Genomic DNA, 24678 nt, shown 5'->3' on the forward strand with positions numbered 1-24678 from the left:
ACGACTCGAGTTTTTCAGGCTCCACAGTGAAGGAAGACGCTCGTTTCCTATTCGCATTTTCGGCCTCTCCCCACGAGACCAAACGGGTGAGCAGCACACCGGATCGCAGGGCAAAAACTCGTCGAGGGGATTTTTATCTGCGAGGGGCTGCCAGGGAGGCAGGAGGGGATGCTGACCTGCAAGAAACCCCCCAGGAAGAAAAAGCAGGGACAGGGGACTCGGGGGTCACTTTATTTATTTGGTGTTGGCGGGGTACAGCCGAGGGGCTGTCCCAGGCTCTGCGGCCGGGGCCGGCGGGGCGGGGAGCGGCGGCGGGACCGGGGCAAGCGGTGCGCGGAGCCGCTCACCTTGCCCTGCCCCTGCGCGCACGCTCTCCGCCGCTGCGTGCTTAAACAAAGAAAGTTGCACAACCAAAGTCCGTCCGTCAGTGTCGTGTGAATCCCCTCCGCCCCGTTAAGGTGGCTCTCGGGGGGCGGCGGGACGTCCCGTCCCCGCTCGCTGCCACCGGCTCGTCCCCGGCTCTCGCCGCTCCCCGGCGCACTGACGCCCTTTCATTATTGCACTGCTCGCTGCGACCGTGACAGTAGTGCAACAGGGAAAGAGGGGCAGCCCGGCCGGTGGTCCCAGCGCTGGCACAGCAGCTGCGGCGGCTGCCGGGCTGGGGGCACGAAGGGAGAGCCCGAGTGGGGTGGGAAGATCCTGGCTTTGTCCCCGAGCCGGCCGCCTCCCATTGGAATGATGCTGGAGGGGGCAGTTCGGGGAGGGAGTGTTAAACCGAGGGCAGCGGCAGCCGTACAACGGGGGAGGCAGCGGGCACGGCCCCGTAGTACGGCTCCGGGCCCTGCCCGTACCCCGCCGGGCCGGCGAGTCGAGCCCGGCCGCCCCGGGGAGACGCGCGGCAGCGGCCCCGCGGCAGCGGCTGCTCCGCCGCGCCCTGATCCGGCCCTCAGTCCCCTCCCACCACCCCTTTCCCTGGGCCCCTGAGGTCCCGAAAGGGACCGCGGGGACCACCTGAAATGGAAGGCAGGGCCACCCACTCGGCCATCCCGGCTGCTGTCAGCCCCCAGCTGATCCTCACAAAGCGGAGAGGAGATTTAACACCCCCATCCCCGCTCCGTTCCCACGTACCTCAGAGTGCAGCTCTCGGGAAGGGCCGGAGGCAGTGCCCGGCCCCGCTGCGCCGCCCGACCTTGGAATAGCCCCGGGTGCGGGGCACGGTCGCGGAGCCCGGCGGGCCGCACTCGCCGGGCAGAGGCATGAGCTTTGTTTCGCACAGGTTATTGGGATTAGAGCCTCGGGCTCTTTGTGCTGTGCTCTGCTTTGCACCACGCTGGTTTTCGGGCTGGGATCAGGCACAGAAACAGCAAGTATGGCAATGTATCTCCTCCCATCCTTTGGTGGGTGTTTACATCAGTATGCAATATAGACACCCTTCAAACGTCTCAGAACTCGTACTATTTTAAAAAGGAACCATGATGGGTTTCTCTGGTTTCAATCACTGCTTGTGTTTTAAACACGAGGCTGTTTTGAATCCTGTGATAGCATCAAAAATATGCCCATTACTCACAACCTGAGTCACCAGAATAGCACGATTATTTGTCACAAATAACATCTCTGTACAATTACTCGCCTATCTAACAAACCTCAGCATTTCACAACTTTTCCCTTAACTCGGTGGGCACATGGGATTATTTTTTCCTGCTGTGGCTTTCTTCTCTCCATGAAGAATAACCCTCAAAAGAAAAGACCCTATAAGCAATATTGCACTACTACCCTGATCACAAAAGCAGAGGCAATATTGATAGGGTCTCATCCTTAAGGTTAGGAAGCTGGATAATGTGTCTTGCAGCAGGTGACTGGAGGGAGCTTCATTCCATGCCTGCAAATGGGGAAGGGGTAAAAAGTTAGAAAGCAGTGTACTGCCCCTGTGGATCACAGCACCATGTGCTCCTGGGAGAGTGGGGACGCAGGAATGGAGTAAATCTCTGACCCACAGAATCTGTGCACGGGCACTACCCCTTTTTCCCAGGACAGATTTAACTCCAGTACGGATTTTATCCAGGTTTTTGTACCTCCATCCCCAGTTCTCACTTTCTTCTATGTAAATTTCGCTCCTTTATTAATAGCCTCAGTCAATTAGCTGCCTAGCTGTCAGAGGCTGGGAAGTGCTATTTATTTGATTAACTGATAGTTGTATTTTGAGCCTCTTAGTAACAGGCATCAAGCCCTCAGAGAACTTCCTTTCTAGGGCTGTCCTACTTGGAGAGCCCAGTGTTTTAAATATCCCTCCCTTCATTGGAAATCACGGGATTAAGTACACACCAAAAATTAGAAAGCAAAACAGGATCTCCAGGGCTGGCTCTCCAGCACTGACTTCACATTTATGCACACAGGTTAAACAGTGTTTGGAGACGCACGCGTGTTTTGCCCTAGCTTGTTTTGTTTGGCTTTTTCTTCTCTTCCCCCTCCCCAGCACCTTTTCTGTCCAAGGCTGGAAGGCATAATCTTCAGCTGGGGCTGGCTTAGTGTTGAACACACTAACAGCCACGGAAATTACTCCCAGGGAAGGGCTGAGACACCTCCAGCTTCAGGGGTGCTTTGCCAACTAGACTCTTCCTCTGCACTCTGGCTCCCAGTTAACCTGCCCCAGCACATTTGTCATGTAGGAACACTTGAGAGTCCAGAGGAAGGGGAAGGAAATTTCATTCCCAGGCCATCCCAAACCAGGTCATGATTTTGACACATTAGGCTTCTCTTTCCTCAGTCGCTTTCCAGTGGATTAAAGAAGAGTGTAATGAAGGGACAATCCTCTAATTCATGGATTCCCGGCTAATTTATCCATGCCACATTGATCTGGTCTTTGCCATTAGAGGTCCCCAGCTTTTGGCATGCTGGTGTGAGGCAGCCCTCCATCCTCTTTGATGCTGCCTCACTTGCCAAAGAAAAAGGAACTAGGCAAGCTCCATTCAGCGTTTGGTTTTTTCTAATGCCCAATAATCAAAATCTCCAATCTGTCCCAACCCCTCCCTCTCCCCATCCTTTGTGATGCCTGTGGAAGAAAACAGGGATCTTTTTTCCACATTATTTATTTATATTAAATCTTTGCTCACACTAATTAAAAGGCCATATTCACAAAGATTGCTGAAAGCAGCTGAGAATTGAGTTTTATCAAACTTCTGTATTCTTTTAACCTTGGCAAAACCTCAGGTTTAATCCTGCTATTGCTTCTCAACAATCCCTGTAACCTAGACATCCAGTTGGACTGAGAACATAAAAAAAAGATGCAACTAGGCTCAGCCTTACCTTTCCATCTATTCCCGTCCAGTCTATTTTGTTTATTGTTTACCATGTCTTTTCCACTCTTCAGCCTCGATGTTATCTCAAACAAGACTCAGACATAATACACACAATTTCACTTCTCCAGTGGCCCAAGAGAGAAACCTACTGGCAAGTTTACAGTGGAAACACATAATCTGCACATGAAGTGATGTTACTGATGCATGGATAGTGTGGGGGAAAGCACAATTTGACGACTTCCTCACAACTTAAATACTTCAGTAGTTGCAGAAGCTACAACTGGCAGGGGAGGGTAAGGGATGTAATTAGAAACGTCATCAGCAAGTTCCAAGCAAAGGCAATTAAGTTACTTTATGTTTCTGGATCTGTGCTGAGAGCCTAGATGTGTCTCAAAAAAATGTTCTTATCTCTAAGTGGTGTATTGGCACAGGCCTCCCCACACCTTGCCTTTTTTTTTTTTAACAAAACAGGAAAAATAAAGACTGAATCAGCCTTCAGTAGTATTCTAATAGTATTCCACCTAGTTTGCAAACGATATGCAAAGCCTGGGTTGCACTATGTCCTATAGCAGGGAGACTCACTGGAATGTATATGGGGGTTATTTTAAAATAAACGTTTAAACACGAGATTATGAAATGCATGCTATTTATACACTGTGAGGCTCAGCATCTCTAGATATGTTTAGAAACCTCTCTTGCCTTTAATCACAGTTATAGAAACTAAATGGAAATGTCACCCAGACTAGTATGGAAATAACACTTTATATATTGCTCAATAATGGAAGCTCTCTTTTTGGCAGTGCATGTGAGGGAATCTTACTGCAATGGAGCCTTTGCTATGTGTTTAGTCCCCTTTTTCTGATGTTAGGAGACAAATAGACTGAGGTGCCCTTACGATGAAGCCTTGGGATAAATAAAGTAGTGAGCTGAGAGGCCTCTGCTCTTTTTGAGATCAGACCTTGCCTTCCCTGGTTTAGCATAGGGAGCCATTTCTACTCCCCTTTGTTGCTGTTTTGTTTGTTTATTTCTCTTGTGGTTAAAGATGCCACTCGGGGCAAGCAGTTTTTTAAAATTTTCATCTCAGTTACAGTCTCACAAAACACAGAAGGGCACAGTCCGGCCTTGTTTCCCTGGTCACAGCCAGTTCTTTAGCCTGAGGAAAGGAGACCATTTAAAAGACATCTTGCAATTAAATACATTATATAGTTTACAATATATTTTCTGCAGTGGAATTGACACTATCACCAAAGGTCAAAGCAAACACTTTAAACAGCTGTAGGCTGAAAGTTGATTTAGAGTTTTCCATCCTATTTAATAATTTTATCATTGTTTTAAAACTGGGAAGTGTTGCTTTTTTTTTTTTTTTTTTTTTTTTTTTTTTTTTTTTTTTTAGAGAGAGAGAGAGAGAGAGAAAATTCTTAGCATTCCAGTCCTGGCTCCTTAAGTCTATCTAGCAAGTTTGTACAAATCTGTCCAGAGAAAAAGGGGATTCTTGCTTCCATGCAAGAGTCAACTTGTCCAGGTGTGAGACTCCGGAGAGTAAGGGTTGATAATCCTCTCTGAAAACATCACCTTCCCAAGTGTGTTTCACCCACCGAGCTCAGGGATTCTGTCACCCACAGCCACTTACCAATACATTCCCCTTCTCCTGAAATCAGGAGGGATTACACTCCAGAATGTCCTGCCATTTGATTCTTGTTCATAATATTTAGTTTGTGGGTTTCAATAACCCTTTTCTCAGCAGCAATATTTCCTCGGCTGGCAGAACCCAGATCTGCGTCAGTGAGCTCCATTAAAAGGAATGACAGAGCTCCTTAAACAGCCCAGACTTTGTAACCCCACAATACGGCTTTTCTGCATGGTGTTTACCAGCTCTCTGCTGTCTGACGGAAAAAAAAAAAAAAAAAAAAAAAAAAAAAAAAAAAAAAAGACGACTTGTGGGACTAAATGCATGAGGAAAATAGGGCTAAATACTATCACCCTGGAAGTGCCGATCCCACCGTTGGCCCTGCCTGTACAGGGCAAGTGGAAAGGCCTTGTAGTTGCCTTGGCTGGGGAAGAGAACATGTGGGGCTGATCGTGAGGTCCCCCAAAGAACTCTTTCCTCCACGGCAAGGGCCAGGCTCCCGTCCTCACACAGCCAGCTGCCCCCAGGCCGCCCATGCCCGCGGGGGCAGGGGTGGGGTCTCTGCGCGGGGCCCCAGGCCCGGGTTCAGCCGCCGGGGCCAGTGGCACGGCACGAGGGGAAGCGGCACCTCCTGCCCCCGCCCGGCCGCCTCCCTTCCCCAAACCACCCAAGAGCGGCCAGAGCAGGAGCGACCTTAACACGGATCTAGCACTCAATGCAATGACTCAAAAAGTCCCCCTGAAAAAAAAAAAAAAAAAAGAAAAGAAAAAAAAGAAAAAAAAATCCCTCTGAAAACTTAAACCATCTGATTTCACTTTCCGCTCCAATTGGTTGTGTAGCGAGGGCGCAGGTCTGGCCTCCTCCACCACACTAATACCCTATGTGTGCTGCCTCCACAGAGGAGGGGTTCTTTTAACAAGTTTATGCAACAACAGGATGGAGGCTCTGCCGGAGCCCTTCCCCCCGCAGCCCGACCTGATTCCCCGCATTCCTCCCGCGCCCTCCCCCTCCGACCCAACTGGAGACAAACTCTGGCATCTCCACACACATGCAAATGGTTTCCCTTGCACAAATACAGACTCCTGAAGGGGCCTTTGCTTCCGAATCCCCCCTCTCTTTTTTTTTTTCTTTCCTCCAGTGCTTTTTTTTTTTTTTTTTTTTTTTGCTGTTACATTCCTCAGCCAGGCAGGGTTAAAAAAAAAAAAAAAAAGTGGGGAAGGGAGGGTTTGGAATGTGTAACCTCCATCCCAAGCCTAAATCTGCAGGGAACCCCGTCCTCTGCCCTCACACCCCTGGGGGCTGCCTTCCATAGAGCTGGCGCTCAGCAAAGGGCGTTTGTGGGCTCCACTGCCCCAGCCAGTGCCAGGAGCCCTCAGAAGGCTGTCCCTCTCCGAATGGGATAAGGTCCTTGTCATCACACAGGCCTTTCCCTGTATCACACGCCTCAAATTCCCCCCACGCCCAGGGGAGGTTTTGAAGCGTAGTGACCATATTATTTTTAAAGACATAACTTCATACAGGAAAATAACTATGCATCTATTCCCCCTGTGATTTCTCCACCTCCAAACAAGGCAGGCTCACATGTCTGAGAGGCCATCTTACAGCCCAGCATCAGCCCCACCAAGGCTTTCACTAACACTTATTTCCACTCGCTGATGGGCTCACAGAGCGCACACACACACAGAGAACAAAGCGTTGCCCTGCTCCAGGGTGGCTTCCAGCTCCTCGCTGGTCCACCCTCCTTCCCGTCCTCCCTGGCCAGGGGCTGCAAAGGGCCCCTCGTGCGCCCGCTCTGGTCACTCTTGCACTCCTATTGATGGTGAGGGGGGAAGAAACCCCCTAACAAATCCCTCAGAGATTTCACTCTTTTCTACGTCTTCATTAATCAATAATCTAATTCATTAAGAATTAGTAGGAAGAAGAGGGGGAAGTGCCAAAGCTAAATAGGCCTCCCCGTTCCATAACGCACACAAAAATGGCAACCATGCTACAGTGCAGAGATGGATGAAAAGAAAAGCTCTAGAGAAAGGGAGCCATGCCGGCTCGAGTTACCTCCACTGGGCCTGGGAATGCACCGCATGGGCCACCAGCACCATGCCTCCGGTTCAGGCATGGAGGCTTAGCCTTCTCCTCTGGCCGTGAAAGGGACACAGCCTTCAGCTCACCCCAGAAACAGAAGGGCTGAAAAGGTGTCTTTTGTCTGCTCCCTCGGTCACTGGAGAACTGGAGTGCGTTATTGAGGATTCGGCTTCTCCTCAACTGTCTAAAATGGGCCACGCTCCCCCCCTCAGGATGTGGTCCTCCATTTTCTGCCTCCCCATGGCTTGCTCACCAGCACATCCCGGCCTGGCTTGGGATGTGCAGTGCAATCTGAAAGCACTCGTTTACCTAGATTTGATTTCCAATATGACGGCTCTCCCCACCCCCACCCTTTGCTCCCAAGGTAACAGCTCAAGGCTTCAGGAAAAAAAAAAGAGAGAGAGAGGAAGGTCCCATCCCCCAGCCCTCCAAACCCCTTTCTTAGCAGCTGCAAGCGAAAATACCACATCTGCCTCCAACTACACCGCGAGTGACAGTCACCAACATATTGTTATTTAAAGATCAATTCTGAATGCAGTGTTCCTGTTCCTAGGCCTACATCATCCTCACGTCTCTCAGCCTCGCTCCACGTTGCTATTGGGGAGCGTAGGGACAGATTGTCTTTCAAATCCTATTGATTATTATTTAGGTATCTTGTACTATTTTTTTTTAAATTAAAATGAAGGTATCAATATTCCTTTAATCTTAACAGTAATTTCTCTAAAAGTGAAATACGATGGAACTTGAAAAATACATCAATAGGAAGCAAAAATTAAATTGTCTGTAAATACATGGGTATATATTAAAGTCACTGAATTCTGTACACAACAGTAACATCCTTGGTTCATAAACCCCTAAATTCTAGAGGAGAAGGAAGAAAATATTCAGAGCTGGTCAGGATATTTTTAAAGGTGGTGATTGCTCTAAAGGAGGACAAGAGGGCTTTAAAATGTGAATAGGCCAGCTTTTTATTTTACAACTTGGACACACAAACCCAAGCTAGTGGCAGAAAGGGCAATCCATTTTGTACACTGAAACAGTCAAAATGGGGAACAAAACCCAAGGAGTTGCCATACAGACCACTCAACCCAAACACAAAATAAACAAACAAAACACAAGGGCAGGGATTTCTTAAAGCAACTTCTACATGATCTTGGCATTTTAATGCTCGTTTGAGCCTTTGTGGTGGAGGGAAGAAATCGGAGTAGGGGGCTGGTTCCCTACTAAAATGCATTAAATAACTACAGAATGCCATAATGTCAGGGGCTGGGTGTGCAACAGTAACTGATCATAAAGGATGTATTAGGACTGGAACCAAATGCTTTGACAATATTATTGCACTGCTTTATTTGTGCAGACAGTAGTGCAACATTGTCAGAGCCAGCGATACCAGCAGCCACTGTCACGTTCTGCACAGCTGTCCCTGCATCCTTTTGTAAGGGACTGTTACATTACAGTGTTAACCACAATAACGTTTTTATGTTTAGCCCCAATAAAACTCTGCATGACAAAGTTTATTTGCAATCGTAATTAGACAAGGTAAAAAAAAAAAAAAAAAAAAAAAGACAACAAAAAGTTAGTTTAAAAAATGACAGAAAGAGAGGGAAAAAAGGGAGAGATTGAAAAAGACCACTGTTAGTATGGCTTGTTAAACAAACCATTCAAGTTTTCTGCTACATGCCCAGCATATCTAGGCATGGTACGTTATAAAGGTTTTATACAATCAAATATTTTTCTACTGTAATGGAGAATAACACAAGAAGGGACATAACTCAGTATCCCCAAACGTATGTGCTTCCATAAAACCCAAATTGGTCAGTCAATGAATCTGAACTAGACAATTTAAATAAATCACAGAAAGTGCCAACCCTTTCCTGTGCCTTCAGAAGTTTTCTTAATTGTGCTGTGATTTTATAATGGTTGACCAGTACAGATGAAAAAGCCTGGGGGGCGTGGTGTGTATATATAGAATGGTATAAATACACAGTGCTTTGATTTGCTGTGGAAAATGTTACAGAAATGATGAGACCTGCGTACAAAAATACCTAGTGCCTGTGCTTCAATCTCACACATATCTGTGTGTGTGACCACTCAAAAATTACTACATAAACACCACAGATTGTTAGAAAGAAATCAACAGCATTAAATCCCTGTAGACATCGATAGGGGACCACATTAAACATATAGGAGAAAGTTTCTCTAAGGGGAAAAACTATAAGGAAATCATAAAAAAAATCAGTGTAGATATTGTATGAAAGAGTGTAGAAATTAGTAACTAATTACTCACAAGCTATTGGTAAACAAAGCAGGTAATGGGATGCCTTGAAAGCTCTCAGAAATGTTTGGAGCTTATGTCTGAAATAGGATGTTTAAATTATTCCAGCCCATTTCTATAGACAGACACATAAAAATGTATAACCCAGAATCTCTCTCCTTATTTAAAACCACTCCCACAAGTAGAAAACCTCATTTCACACACGTGCATAAATACACTGGAGGAGGCATCTATTTTAGGGTTGTTTGCCCACTCTGAAGAGGGTGGGCTGCTAAAGGGGGTCATGTTTCTGCCAGCCAATGCCCTTTTAATATTGCACTGCTCATCATAATTGCCAGTAGTACAACAGAAAAAGGGCTCTGGACAACAGCATACTTCAGAGACTTTCCAAAATAAATCATAAATAAGTTAGAAACTTCTCCAAGTGATGGCTTCTGTGCATGTTTTAGACTAAAACAAATTTGTTACATTAAAAAAAAAAAAAAAGGAGTTTCTTCAACAATCACATTGAATCAGTGTCATTTTTTAAAATTAGATTTTAATATTTCACAACTGCTTCTTCAATTAACTTCAGCAAGAATTTAGATAAGCTTGCTTTAGGGACTTTTTTTTCCCTTATCAATAGCAAATATACTGCATCAGAGCATGTGAAAGCAAATACCAGAACTGGGATTGTCCTGCTTGCATTTTAGTACCCCAGTATTTTACAAAAGTAGGTGTAATGAACTAAAAGTCACAATGGACGATAAGTTAATATCCCTTCTCTTGCTTCCATCTGAATCAGCTGTTAAAATAATTGGTATTTATTACATACATGCTTCTAGTACCTTAAATTATTCACTTCTAATTGCTAATGAATCTTGCTACTTTAGAGGCATCTAAACAAGCTTTCAAAACAACTGCCATCCAGCAGTGAGAGACCTTTAAAAATCACCTACTTGCATCATGAAAACATAACTATTGTAATTTTTCCTTTTTCAAAAAGAATATATGGGTAGGAAGGAGAAAACATCAGTTAATCATTACAAATCAGACATTCCAAATAATTTTAGCAATAAGTAACATTTAAAAGTCAACTTAGTTTTTAGGCTCAAACTGTTTACCATTTGTTTCTCTAGACAATTTCAAACTTAAAGATGGAAAATGTAACTATTTGTTAAATAAGAATCACTTAAGGAATTACAAAATTATTTTATTTCAAACAATGCAAAGAAATTCTATGCAAAGAAATCCAAACTTGAAAACAACTTTCCATGAAATGCATAGACAAGAATCGTACCAAATTCTAAAATGAATTAAACTAATTCGGTTCTGGGGGAGTTGGGGCTGAGTGAGAAAATACACTACACGAATTCCGGTTGTCACTTTATCATACTAGTGTTAACACAAAGCCAATTGATTTAGAAATGTCCCAACCCAATTAGGATCTTTAATTGTATCATTATTGTTTCCTCCCTTCATTTTAATTTTTTCACCTTTTTTTTTTTTAACAAAAATTTACCCCTAATCGAGAAACCAGGCTATTTTGGAGATGTTAAAAAAAAAAAAAAAAAAAAAAAGAAAGAGAGAGAAAGAAGGAAAGAAAAAGAAAATTAAAAGAATTTGCGTTAAACCTTAGGAAGTTTTTTTTAAATTCCAGAGCCCCAGGTCTGTGTTTGAGGGTACGAGCTTTCCTTACACAACTCAAAGACCACACACTGGAGGGAAACGGAGCGGAATTGGGGCAAAGTGCAAGAATGCCAAAGAAACACTTTGGGCTGCGCACCCTGGTTTATTGCAAAAACTCTGGACTATTTAAGCAAAGCATTACTTTTACGAGATTTAAATATTAAGCCAATATAAATACTGGCTGGAGATAGCATGTGACTTATTGCCTCGCTCTTTGGGGGTTTTAGCAAAAAAAAAAAAAAAAAAAAAAAAAAAAAAAAAAAAAAAGAGGGAGCTTCTAAAACAGGATCTTTCAGCAAACAGTTCTACGTGGTATCGAGACAGATAGGAGTTTTGCTACGTTTAAAAATGTGAGTAGTATTTTGCACGAGGAGCGCTGTGGCACAATGAAAGCGGGCAGCAGCCTCCCGTGAAACAGCCCTCGCGCGAGCTGGGGGTGGGGAGGGAGCGCTCGGCTCCGGAGACAGGAATTTCATTCGTGGGATCCCACTCAGTTTCCCAGGAGTGTTTGCATAGGTGAAATGTTTCAGAAGAATAAAAGGACAAAAAAAAAAAAAAAGAAAAAAAAAAAGAAAAAAAAAAAAAGGCTCACCACTATCTAGAGATTTCCAGCCCAGCCCGCCGGCACTCGTCTCTCTCCCGGCGCTCTCGGCGCACGGGCGATGCGCTCCGTGCCGTCCCCGCTCCCCGCTCCGCTCCCGGCGGGCACAGGAGCCCATTCCCCACTCCTGCCGCTCCCGAGTTTTATCCCCAGCCCCGCTGCCGCCCTCGGCTCCGGCCGCCCGCTGCTTTCAACACCTCGTATCGATCGCACGCCAGAACGCAAACCGACCAGCCAAACTTCAACTCGGGGAATCGCCACACTTACAATGCGGGAGGAAAGGGCTCCCGCACCGCCCGCTCCGCGGGGAAACCTCTCCGGAAAGGGCACGGCCCCGCCGGGGAGCCTCAGCACGGGAGGTGGGCGAGGGGCGCCGCCGTCAAGCGGTTCCCCCTCCCCCGCTCCGGCCCCGCGCTCCCCGCCGGGTCCCCCCGCCCCGCCGCCCTCGCTGCCCCGGGCGGGGGGCGCCGCTCGGGCCCCGTCCCGCCGCCGCTCGCCCCGCGGGCCATTGTCAGCGCCGCGCCCCCCGGCACCCCAAGCCCCCCCGGGCCCGCGCTCCCGCCATTTCCGCCCGGGCGGGCGGATGCGGCCGCGGGCGGCGGCAGGGCCGGCGGGCCCCGGGCCCCGCGCGGTACCTGGCGGCGGGAGGGACGACGGACGGGTCCCCGCGCCGCGGGGGGGAAAGTTGCCAAAAGAGGCGCAAAAGAGGCGGCGAGAGCGGCGCGGCTCCGCGGCCCCCCGCCCGCCTCCCGCCGCCGCCGCCCCGGGCGCGCCTCGGCGCGGGTCCCTGATCGATCCGAACGTGGGCAAATCCTCCGGTACCAACCTCATGGCCTCCCCGCTCCAGCCTCCATCTTTGACTAGTTGACATTCAGCTCCTGCCTGACCAACTCCTCATTAGCATACCTCCCCCGCCATTGGCCCGGCCCTGCGCTAGTCTTTGCCACCGCCTCGGCCATTGGCTCCCGGGGAGGATGTTTAAAAATATTACCCCGCCGCCCATTGGCGCCCCGGCGGCCACGTCACGGCACGCTCTTTATTTTAACAATGAATGCACAAACACATTCTTCCATTCACAATTTTTTTTTTTTTTTCAGTAGTTTGCCCGCCTTTTCTCCAACTACATTTTCATTGATTTTTTGTTTCAACTGAGGGGGTCCCGGTTGTAAACAGATAAATCAAAGGCGAACAGAGGGGGGACCTGAGCAAATATTATTTTCTCTCTTTTGTTCTGCAGTGCTGGTGTTGGGGGAACAAAACTGATCCCCAGCCGTCCCGGATCGGAGAGGTGTGGTCGGGGTGGGGGGGGATGGGGGTGGGCGCTGCTCTGCCCAAGAGGTTGCAACTATTTCGTGTCTATTTCGGTTTCAAAGCTGGACCTCTTTCCCGCAATTAGAAAAGCAACCTCTGCCCGGGCAAAACAAACCGCTAAATTAGTCAAATTTAGACTAGCAATTATTGCAGTGGGTGGGGAGCGGTGGCGGGGAGGGCTCGGTGGGTGCGAGCCCACGGGGGAGGCAGCTCCGCTCCCTCCCGGAGCGGCGGGCAGCGCCCTGGACGGCCGCGCTCCCCTCCCGCTCCTCCCGCCGCCGCGGGCTGAGCCAAGCTGGGGATTTAATTGTGACCGACTGAAATACAACAGGTCACTTCAGTGCACTTTCATGACAAGAGCTTTTCCTTTTGTACGCGCGGTTGAGCTGAAATTAGGAGATATCAAAGTTTAAGGGCTAGGGAGGGAAGGTCTCTAGCATTTCTCTTTTTGCCCTGCAAATTGTAGAACACAGGAATCGTTGAAACATTAATCAAAAAAGACTGAGAGAGTCATTGACTATGAGAGCCCCTCTCACAGGGAAAGGTCTTGGTGAGTCTCTTTTTTGGGAAGGTTTCTGCCGTATTGTTAACTAACAAACTCACGACCGTGCAGTTGCTTCCCCTTCCAAATACATAGTTCCTCAGTTCTTCAACAATTGATTTCAACAGATGTTTGTAACATGGAAATGTTTCCAGACATCAGTGAGAACAATTTATCAGCAAACTGAGTGAGAAAGCACTAAACTTTCATACACTTCTGTGGGTATGAAGGGCTTTTTTTGTTATTATTTATTTCAACTGCATTTACTGCCACTTTATTAAGTTACCTGTCTTTAAAAACAGAACAAAACAAAGTGTATTTCTTTCTAAATTGTTTCATTATTTTAATTTTAAAATATCCTTTCCTTTCATTTGTTCACCACCTTCATACCAAATCCAACCCAAAAATATAACTTGTGTCCGTGTGAACTAATATTTTACATTATACAATAAGAAAGATATTAGCTATTTTTAAAAATAAACTAAACTTCCTTTGTATCTATTCTTGGGCTTGAGAGTTGGTTCTGATTTGGATATTTTCTCCATATATGTATGCATATATGTGTGTAGCCCCCCACGCACAAACATTGAACCCAAGTTGTAAATGCTGGATCTGGGTACTAATGGGTGGGGACTTGGAGCAGTGGATCTCTGGCAGTGTTTTTGGAGATGGGAGAGAAGGGCAGTGGGCTGTGAAATCACACATTCCTGTCCAATGGAGCTGAAATAATGGTATTGTTCTCTGGAAAAGAGGTTGCTTTTCTCTTCTCCATTCTTCCCCTGATCTGCAGGGACCTGATTGTGCAGTTAATCAGCAAAAAAGCGTTTGATGTAAGGCAGGGCGTGAATTCAAAAGGGCCAGGGGGGATTCAAGAGGGATTCTTCTGTCTGTTAGAAAATGTTTTTCTGATTTCAAAATGGTAGACATTTGAAAAGCTGCACTGGTCTCTCTTCAGAGATCCGAGTTTGTAGTAGGGACCAGCACTAATTATATCGCTTCCTTTGTGGGTTTGACACTTTTCTGCTTGGGGAAAAAAAAATGTAGATATCTTACAGCAAAAAGAAAGATGTCCTTCCTGGAGCAAAGGTGAGCCCCTATATCCCTGCAGTTAATTCCTTCAGCCCACTATCAGTCGCCAGAGAGTCTCCTTATGCCTTGCCACACGTTTAGCATTGCACGATTCAGAGTAAAATAGAGCCCGTGGGGAGCAGGTAAGAACTAAGTTGGTTTTGTAGCTCTTTTTGGTGACCTGTGTCCTAAGCATGACATCACCTCCCCGAATCTTTAAACATTGAGCCTTTCCTGTCCCACACACTTCTCTGTAAACCTTTCCTTGCCAGCCTTGTCTTGAATGCCAAGAATATTTGAAGCCTGTTTCTTATTTCAGTGTGGTCATTTCCCAAACTTTTTAACAGCATGTTTTCTGCCGATTTCTGCTGTTGTATCTACACAACGTGCTGCTATCTTTCTTATGCACAGCGTCTATACATATGTAAATATGTAAATTCATTGCTATCCCTTTACTTAATATATTATTAGAGCTACACAGGAAATGACACATCTTAGAGAAAGGCAACTGCCTTGGATGTTTACATGAAAAATGTGTAACTTTACAGCAAACTCCAAACGGGTTCGTCAGTTTAACTTTGAACAAACTGCAAAAAAAATCAATGAAAGATCCCCATTGCCCACCCTCTGTCCCCAGTCCCAGATCTGTCACTGTGTGCCACAGCCCTTTCCACGGGCTCCTTCCTGCTCTGTGAACGGAGGATTGCTCTGCTGTAATGCTGGATTCATTGATTCGATTTTTGTGTTTCAGGGCTGGGGGACACTGGGGAATTCTTTGGATTTTTGGTTGGGGTTTTGTTTGTTTGTTTGTTTGTTTTTGGGGTTTTTTTGGTGGCGTTTTGCTGCAAATGTGCAGTTGTGTTCTCCCCTCCCTTTGGAAAGGAGGGCTGAGGAAAGACATTTGTTCTGCTGTTAGTTTGCTTTCAAGAAGGGCTCCTTGCAACTGTCCAATGCTGGAGAAGAATGGCGTTTTTATAATTTTTAAACATCAAGGAGGGGAGGGAGAAAAGCTGATTTTTTTTTTCTCCAGATCTTGGGGTGTTTTTGCAGTGTAACTCAATCTGATGTCACTGGGGGTGGAGTCTCTGCTGCGTTTGCTTAAACTGGAGCTGCCTCAGTTCAAGGCCTTGTGGCTGAAAGTTCTTAAATCTGTGGCAGACAGGCATGACTATTCCTTAATGAGACCCCCGCTGCAATAACGCGTTTTTTATTTTAATCAGCTTCTTAATGCTATTAATTACGATTTCTTTCATAATACTCTCCCCATCTGCAAGGTTAATGCAGTCCCACACGAGCAGCACAGTAACACGCTCCACCGTTACTGTCTGTGTGAAAACACATGTACAAACTCATATAAACCCCTCCTAATTAGGTCTTGAACATGCATATGCTTTGTGGGTGTGGGTGACAGGCAGAAACAAAGAGAAGAGAGGAGGGCAAGGAAAATTTCACAGAAGTTTCCAAAGATATTTACAGAAGCAGTTATAAATTAAATTTCATTCTTGTGGGCGATTGCTACATATAGGAAGCATAGATTTGGGGTTTGTGTTTTGTCTTTTATTCCCAGCTCCCTAGCTGCAAATATTTGCTTCTGTGGATGAAACTATAAGGTTGGATTCAAAACTAATTGATAAAACTCCATGGGAGACAGGAACAGATAGATTCATAAAGTGTTCACAGGGCAGCATTGACTATTCATGTTTAAACTTAAACAGACTGGACTTTTGGTTTGCTTCAACTTCAAAAAATTAGTACCACTCCTTTAGAGGGGCTGAAAATTGAAGTCCCCTCTGAGATCAGCTGAAATTGTAATTCTCTTCTCATTTAGTACAGCTACTTTGACTTTTTCTGTTTTAACACACTAACATGAAAAATTAAGTGGATCCTTTTTTTAAACACTGATTTGAATTAATCTAAAACTTGCCCCTTAAATACAGGAGATTTCACTATTCCCATATTTTTACCCAAGGAGTTAAAAAAAGAAAAGGAAAAAAAAAAAAGAAAAAAGAAAAAAAGTTTTCTTTGAATGGGCTTTCATTCAGACACATGAGAATAAAACAGTTTAAAATTATTATATGAATGCATATCCTTCTCCAGACATATGTGTCTACATATCACTGAAATCCAAATTGTTCCTTTATTTCCCCAGATTCTTACAGTTTTTCAACAAATGCAACTTGTTAAAGGTTTTTTAAGTGAAAAAACCCCAAACAAAAACAAAAGCACTATTCATAACAAAAAGGCATCCCCCAAAACATTTTAGTAATTTAAAAGCTGTCAGAAACGATTTCTAAAAGTTTAAAATGCACCCAAAGTCATTCCCGCCAACCACATCTTTATTTAGACCAAACAATCGTTTTAATGTGATAAAAATGCAATATTTTCTTCAGGATATTTTCCTATCTGCAGGATTGAAAACAAGAAAGGCAGAGAAATCTCGTACCTTTCACTAAAAATAAATAATCTTAATAATTTCCTAGCTAGCAGATGGCCAGAAATACCTTACATGTTTCCATAAACACATCCAATCGATAGCTTCAAAAGTGATTGAACGTAAGCGAAATGCAGCCAGCCCAAAGAGCTCAGCTCTCTCCTGATCAAACCTCTACAAAGCAGGCTCTTGTGCTCGACTTGACAGTGTCCGAGAGGGAGGGGAGCGGCAATGAGAAAACCAGTCACTAAATGCGAGTTATGAATGAGGGATTGGATGAGAGGGAAAAAAAAAAAAAAAAAAAAGGGGACGCAGCTAATGCAAAAATCAGTTTAATTCCGTCGGTTTTACATTGATGTGCTTTTGCCCCCGGATCCCAGCGCGGCTGCGGACCCGCAGTTAAACCCATCCCTAGCCCAAAGCCCGGCACAGACCCCCGCTACAGGAAAGAGGGGCATTGTGCTCCTCGGCTCACATTTTCTTCCCCCCCTCTTTACTCGTCCCCCATCTCTCCCCCCTCCCTCTTTTGTAAATCAGAATGAGGAGGTTTTATAGTGAGTCTAATTCTCACTCCCTCCATTTCCTTCCTTTCTGCATTTTTTATCCCCCTTCCACCCCGCCCCTCCTCTCTGCCTGCAGCCCTGGTATTGATTAACCACTTCGCTGCTACCCCTGGGCGCTGCGTGCCCCGGGCCGGGCCGGGCCGAGCCGAGCCGGGCCGGGGGAGCCGCGATGGGCAGCGCCGGGGCCGCGGGCGGGAGGCGGCCGGGGCTGCCCCGGGGCCGCTGCCCCAGCGCCCGCAGCCGGCCCCGCGCTCCCGCCGCTCCTCACCGGCCCTTTGAAGTCAGTGGCACGTAATGGTATTTAATGAGGCTGCCGCAGCGCCGGCGGTGCCCGGACGGCTCCGGGAGCGGGGAGAAGTGGTCGAACCATCCGCCGGCCAGTCGAAAGTGGGGGGGGTTCAGCACAGCGGTGCAGCCCCCGGGACTACGGAGCCGTGGAAGGAGGAGAGTGAAGGAGCGAGGGGGAAAAGCCCCGAGCACTGAAATAGTTAATGGCCCCTGGATGCATTGATTAGTATTGATGGTTTTGGTAGTTTTAATGGATTTGTTGTTTGTGGGAGGTGGGGAGCTTTTCCCTTGCTTTGAATTCTAACCCCCTGGCTGGGAGCTTGCTCCTAATTGCATGCACAGCATTCCTTCGGAGTGGGTGGTATCACCTTTTACTGCTGCTCCCTTCCACAGGGAAGGCCTGTAAAAAATCCCTTTCATGTGCCCGAAAATCAATACCCAGGGCTCTGGATGGCTGCTGTAAAAACAAAACAAAATCCTGTCCCTCCCTCACACAAAAAAATAATTTTATATATATACACACACACACACATTTATACCTATATAGGGAGAGAGAGGGGGAAAAGAGCCCCAGAACAGCCACCCCTCCCTGCAGACAAATGCAGGGGGCAGCTGGTTCCTTTTGCCAAACCAGGGCAGAGGCAGTATCAGGCTGGTGTGGAAAGAGCCCCTATTTTTACAGCTGTTGGGGACACTTTCAGAGGAGGCTGCAGTTGGGAACTGGAGGTTTCAGTGTGGTTCTGGTCAATAAAAATGGATGTGGCTTGAAAATGCCTGCTCCAGTGGCAGGGAGGATGGAGGGTCAGAAGCAGTGCTTAAAAGGTTAAAAAGGACTGTGTGGCTGGGAAGTTGTAGGGTTATGGGTGGAGTTATCCACACTTTTTTAAAAAGCACAACAGAGTAAACAAATTCATCTTTCAGTTAATGTCAGGATGAAGGTAAGGGTGAAAGCGTGTTGTGTCTCACTGCAACCAGCACTGGGCTTTTTGAAATTTAAAAAAAAAAAAAAAAAATTGAGACACTTTATTAGGAAACTATTAAGCCGAGTTTATTTTTCATTCTGTCCCCAAATTGTGTGAAATGATACCAGTCTAAGTTACAAGTGAACTTAACGTTCACTTCTCTCTCTGCTGGATCCTAATTTCTTTAGCACTGAGGGGAGAGGGAACGATTGTTAAGCGTTTAAAAATCCATGCAAAATAAATCAATGTGTTTCTGCCATCTACATTTCAATTCAATAACATCGTTTTCATAGAGCTATTTCATTAGGATGGAATAACTCACCTGTAAGTAATTACAGCTGACTTGCTTTCTAGCAGAGACCAATACAAGTCCAGAAAGGGGATAAAGGTTAGCTCAAAGAAATACTGCAGAGGTTTGGCATGGGTATAAAAGCAAATAGTTATGTTCTCTCCTTAGAAAGCAAGTAATTTTGAGTCATCATTTAAAAGAAAAATCATAGCTGTGCCTTGAAGCTTCATTTTAATCTAGAATTTAAAACCAAAATCTAACTTGAAAGTGTTTCATCAGTAAAAGGTCTGCATCAAACAGAAAAAAGCTCCAAATGAGCAAACAACCCAAAGTTCCTATAATAATTGTTTGAGAAATCTACCTTTCTCAGATTTCACAGAGGCTCAAGCAGTCAAATTGTTTGTTTGGTATTTGTTGTTGTAATTCTTCTTCTTGTTGAAATTGTGTGTTGGCACTGAGTAACATTTGTTTGAAATTAGTTTATCAGTGTAGCACTAACTTAAGAATGAGTTTAGTGGTTCAAAAGTGCACTACTTTGAGTGAGATAATTTAAGTGGAGCTGTACATAAAAAACCCCCATGAAGAGTATTTAAAATTAATTTTAAATCTAATACGATCAGAATTAAAGAGCTTGTCTTAATGTACAGTTTAGTGTAAAAATCCTAGTTCAAAGTTCTTATTTAAATCCTAGTTCAAATGCTTACTAATTTTATTTAATGATTTTATTACAACAAAGTGCCCAAACATTTTGTATTAATTCATACTAATGTACAACACTTATTTCTATCTTTTCCAGAATGTGCAGTAGGAATTTTTCCAGGACGATTTCTTTTTAGGAAACCCCATGTTTCTTAGTAACAAACAAGATTTTAAATAGAAATAACCTTTTTCATTATTAGATAATTTCAGGAGGTTCATCCTATCAACATTCTACAAGCTTTTGTACATACATTTTAAAACAAAATATCTACAAAATAAAATGCCTTTCTTAAAACCCTAGGACATGCTCATCTCCAAAATTCTGTGGGTTTGTATTTACAGCTCTTTTTGGAACAAAATTTAAAAGGTCATTTTGCCTTAGCAAACAATTAAAATGTGCTTTCAGACAGGCAGGGAGAGGAGGGAGCTGGGCTGTGACGGATTTGAGGCATTGTTTTAGGAGGGCACTACATCTGCAAAACCTACACTCCCAGTGTTTCAGGAGTGTACTCTTTGTTTTAGTGTCAAGAAGAACATTCAGATTATTTTATTTTATTTATTTTTAAAATTGAGACAATCCACAAAACTTAAGCAGAAGCAGAACACAGGATTCAGTTCTTTCCTCCTTTTCAAATCTCTTTTTTAGTTATTTTGGTGGAGTTTTTTTTTCCCCAAATAGTTAAAAAAATCCTCAACACCAACCTAAAATAAAATAAAGTAAACGACTTGCAGTTCAGAGAGCACGAAAAAAAAGGATGGTTATTTCTTTCATTCACTGAATTCACCTTAACAAATTATTTAGGAATTTCATTTGTTTGAAAACTGCAGCATATTTGTCTCCCAGGCATTTTAGGGCACTAATCTGTTTGACATTCAAGAAAAGTAACTGAAGGAAAACCCACCTCTTTCCCACCCCCAAGCAGAATTACCAATTAATATAATTCTGTTAGTCCTGACCAAATGGGAGGAATCAATGAGGTATTATGGGAGATTTATCTAAGGGTCACATCTCACTTCTGAGTTAAGAATTTAATATGAAAAGAAATAATTGTAAAGGTTTTCTCTTTGTTTTGGTAGCTGTAAAATAGGTGCTAAACATGAAGATACTTCTGTGTTTGTTGAGGTGTCAGAGCAGTCTCTGGGCAGAGTCAGCAGAGCTTTTTGTTTCTCTGCTAAATTTTGAAATCAGCCTCCCCTTTTCTAACTCTAAAACCCCACCAGTAAACACTTGTGCAGATGCACTTGGTATATTCAAAAGGAGCTGAGATATATAAATGGAATTATGAAATTATGGTTTGCTTATCAAACAGTTTAGTTTAAAAGGCTCATGAAGCTTCAGCTTAAATTTGGGTGTTTTAGAGGGGTGAACATGTGGCTGTGGTCTTAACTGGACTATCTCATAAACTGTCCTTTCAAAACGAAGTAGAAACCTGCAGATAGAAATGTTCACAGCTCTGCTTGGCTTGCTACTGAATTGCAGTCTAGAACCGAATTGAAATCTCATTTCCATTGCTTTTAGCTGTTAACCAATATAACTTGGTTTTAAGCTTGCAGACTTAGTGAATGCTTCCAAAGTTAAATTTAATCTTTGTTTTCTTCACTAGCACCAGTAAAGCTTAATTTTAAACAATGTTTATTAAAAACTTTGTTTCAAGATTAATTTCCCCTTCCCTTGCAACTTGTGTGGTTTGCTCTTCTCACAAATCCTAAACAATAATTATTGGCATTTTGCTAAATTATTTTTTCTCAGGTTGTGTGCCAGTTATTCAAGTACATCAAGGATTAATGGTTCAATTATATTTAAAATATCACTTATAAGTTCACACCCAGTGTCCAGGCACCTCTGGTAAACCAAGGAAAGCACTTACCTTTTGTTATAATTTAGTATTCCTCATCACTTGTAATGAAAGGTGCTGAATTAGTCAAGCAAGACTTTATTGGCACAAGAAGAAAAATGAAAATAAATGAATTAACAAGCCCTGAGAAATGATCTTTGTAATTAAAGAATTTCTTTGCTTCCGATCTCACACACATTGTGCATTTAACTACAGGGAAGTGGAGGGTGCTTTAGGTGTAAAAGACCCTTTAGAAATATTTCAGTCAACACTGTTAGCTCTTGAGCATGTTTATGTTTGCCTTTCATGTCAATGGGGGGAAAATAGCAATGAAATTTTGGTGTTTATACACCTAGGAGCTGGGAAGTCCTGGTTAAATATACCAATCTGGAGCTGGGAACATTTATGTGGGAATGAGAGCTTCTTCTTGCTAATTGAAATCTGTACCTGGAAAATAACAACCCACAAGAAGAACTAATTTTTCAATCAGAGCTCAGACTGGTCAAGAGCCTGTGGCCAAGCCCAGGGCAAATTCAGATCCTTGCGGTGCTCTGTAAATACACCCTTACAGAACAGGAGCTTTTTCTATCGCAGAGATGGAATTCAGATTGTAGAAGTCATCTGTTAAGATCAAACAGATAACCGTGTCTTTTCAAAACATTTAAAAATATTCCTTATCCACGCTGTTATCTTTGTGACTAAATGATTTTAGCAAATGCTGCAGGGAATATGACATTAGCTAACAGAGTGCAAAGGGTCCCTGTCCCTGTTTGTCTCAACCCTCTGAGTATTCCTTGTAGTGGGCTGAGTCTACATTTAAAACATTCAAATGCTTTTCCCCAAATGACATCAAAGACTGTTTAAATCAATATTTGGATGATCAGGGAACAAATGTTTGAATTTGGGAAGGAAGGGGCAAATGTAGCCTGTGCGTGGTTGCTGTAGCACATCGCACACGATTTGAGGTGGGCAAAGGTTGTCACATGGCAGAGCTGCTGTGGGAAGGGCAGGGAGGGACAGCAGCTACTCAGATGGTCTGGGGAGGTTTGGAGGATTTCATGACTGGGCAATTCCACCAGGCAGATTAAAACTGGGAGGAATTAGCAGTACCCTTGAGGAAGCTTTGATTTTTGTGTGGACGATATTAACAGGGAACTAGAGATTCTCAAGGCAGAATCAGTTCAGCAATTCTTCCAAGTACTTGATTTAATATCAGCAATGAAGAGGTGCCTTTGTGGCAGAAACCAGAGATAGCACATTTTCTTTTAATCTAAGCTTAGAAGGAAACTACTTTGGTACTGTGAACACCACCAAAATCCTTTTAAAAGTCCAGGATCTAGGAGAAAATTTTCCCTGTTAAGACCTGACAGTGGAAACTTCAGTCATCATTATGTTCCAGCTCAGACAGTTTTTCTCTTTGCCATGCAAACTTTTAAGAGAATAAAGGCGTAGAGCAACTGTGATTTAAATCAAAACAAAATAAAAGAAGACAAAAACAAAACAAAAAACCCAGCTCACATTGATAACATTTTAAACAAACGATTAAGGTTTGTTCCAAGTACGCACATAAACTTTGTTCTGACAGGGAAGACTCAAATAGAGCATCAAGTTGGTTTACTACTTTTACCTCTCTCTTGGCAGTGCTACCTTGGCTTCAGCACAACCTTCAGAAGTCCCTGGCAGCCTAAAATTGCTATTCATTAGCGGCTGGAAAATTAAACAGCATTTCTCTGCTGCTCCTATAGAGGATGTGCACTCTCTACTTCACTATTTCTCATTCAAATCCAACTTTTCATTAAAAGTTATCATCAAAAGAAATCCCTAAAAAGTTTAGGGTCATTACGTGTCAGGATATTTGTTTTTATTAAGGGTATGTTAAACTATCCTGATCCAAATAACAATCAAGATAACATCTCTTTAAGCTACATTGATTCAGACTCCCAAAGTCCAACATCTATATGGCAAAGTGTGCAAATGAATAGCTAAAGGATGTTGTGCACTTAAACCAGACTTTGAAACAACAGACCATTCCAAAGAGATTGTACACTCTCATCTCATTTAACTGAAATTAATCAAAATTAAACAAATTCTCAAAATGTCAGAAGCGATTGTAAAACAACAATGTGCATTGCAAACCCCACCACCTAAACAGCCATTATGTTTAAAGGAAATCTGTGATCTGCAACTAATTAGGAGCAAAATGGTTGTAAAATATTTAATTTGTGAGTAGCATTTTAAATTCAGTAACAGCTATAACAAAATGGGTAAGTAAATGACATTAATCACTCCTGATACTAAATTATCCCTATTTTGCTTCTAGGACAGGAATCAGACTGGGCAATGTTTTCTATTAGTTAAACACATCCATAACCCAATGAAAGGCTAGAAGGCCCTTTAGCTAATGGGGATTCCAGCATCCTTGTAGTTCCTTTATTTTGGGTACTTTTTAGAGGTCATACAACCATTTTGAAGAGTCACCTCTTGATTTTTCAGCAGAGGTAGTGAGCATTATTTTCCTGATAAGAGCTATTTCAGACAGGTAGAGCAATAGTTCCTGCAGCAGAAGCTAAACACCAAGCTCATCCGAAATGACTTCAACAACTGAAGGAAAATACTGCTCTTCAGCCTGCAATACCTTTTTCTTCCTTTTTGGTTTTGTTTCAAAGAAGAATAATATTTGGAGGTTGTACTAAATAATGCAACAAAATCTAAGTGGTTTTTCCACAGCGAAGCTGTTGTTTCCCTCAAAATGTGGTGTCTTCTTCGGCTTTAATAAATTAATGGCAAGTGCAGCAAGTGGGTGCAAGTGCTCAACTCCTCCATCCCAAAACACTCCTGTGTGGCGTCTTCTGCATGATCTAAATGACAGAGACATATGGTTCCACTCTCACCTGTTTTCCAATTTTTTACACCCCCTGGTTGTCCATTCCCATTTCTCATTTCATGAAAAGTAAAATTGTATTTTTATATATTTTTAAAATAGAAAATAGAGCCATTTTTAAAGCTCATTTTATTTCACGAACATCCTGGATTAGATTCAGCTTCTCAAGATGAATTATTTCCTGCTTTTCTTTCTTGTAAATATCTTCTACCACCAACCACCTTCTGCAGATAAAACTTTACCAATTAGTCATTTACAGACATA

General features: G+C 43.9%; 2 long non-coding RNA genes across 2 annotated transcripts in view; both read right to left on the bottom strand.

The window, feature by feature from the left end:
* Positions 1–218: 218 nt before the first annotated feature.
* LOC136298897 (uncharacterized) lies at positions 219–1176 on the bottom strand. Its single transcript, XR_010723404.1, has 2 exons — positions 1129–1176; positions 219–741 (listed from the first exon to the last, which is right to left on the bottom strand). It is a non-coding gene; the product is annotated as an uncharacterized lncRNA (long non-coding RNA).
* Positions 1177–1792: 616 nt separating this feature from the next.
* LOC136298827 (uncharacterized) overlaps positions 1793–24678 on the bottom strand; it is a 50896-nt gene continuing 28010 nt past the window's right edge. Inside the window, exon 3 of the long non-coding RNA XR_010723382.1 lies at positions 1793–1879. This is a non-coding gene — a long non-coding RNA (uncharacterized lncRNA). The remainder of the gene's footprint in view (positions 1880–24678) is intronic.

This window comes from Chamaea fasciata, unplaced genomic scaffold (assembly GCF_029207755.1).
Source record: "Chamaea fasciata isolate MVZ Bird 193981 ecotype frontalis unplaced genomic scaffold, bChaFas1.0.hap1 SCAF_18, whole genome shotgun sequence".
Classification (NCBI taxonomy): Eukaryota; Metazoa; Chordata; class Aves; order Passeriformes; family Sylviidae; genus Chamaea; species Chamaea fasciata.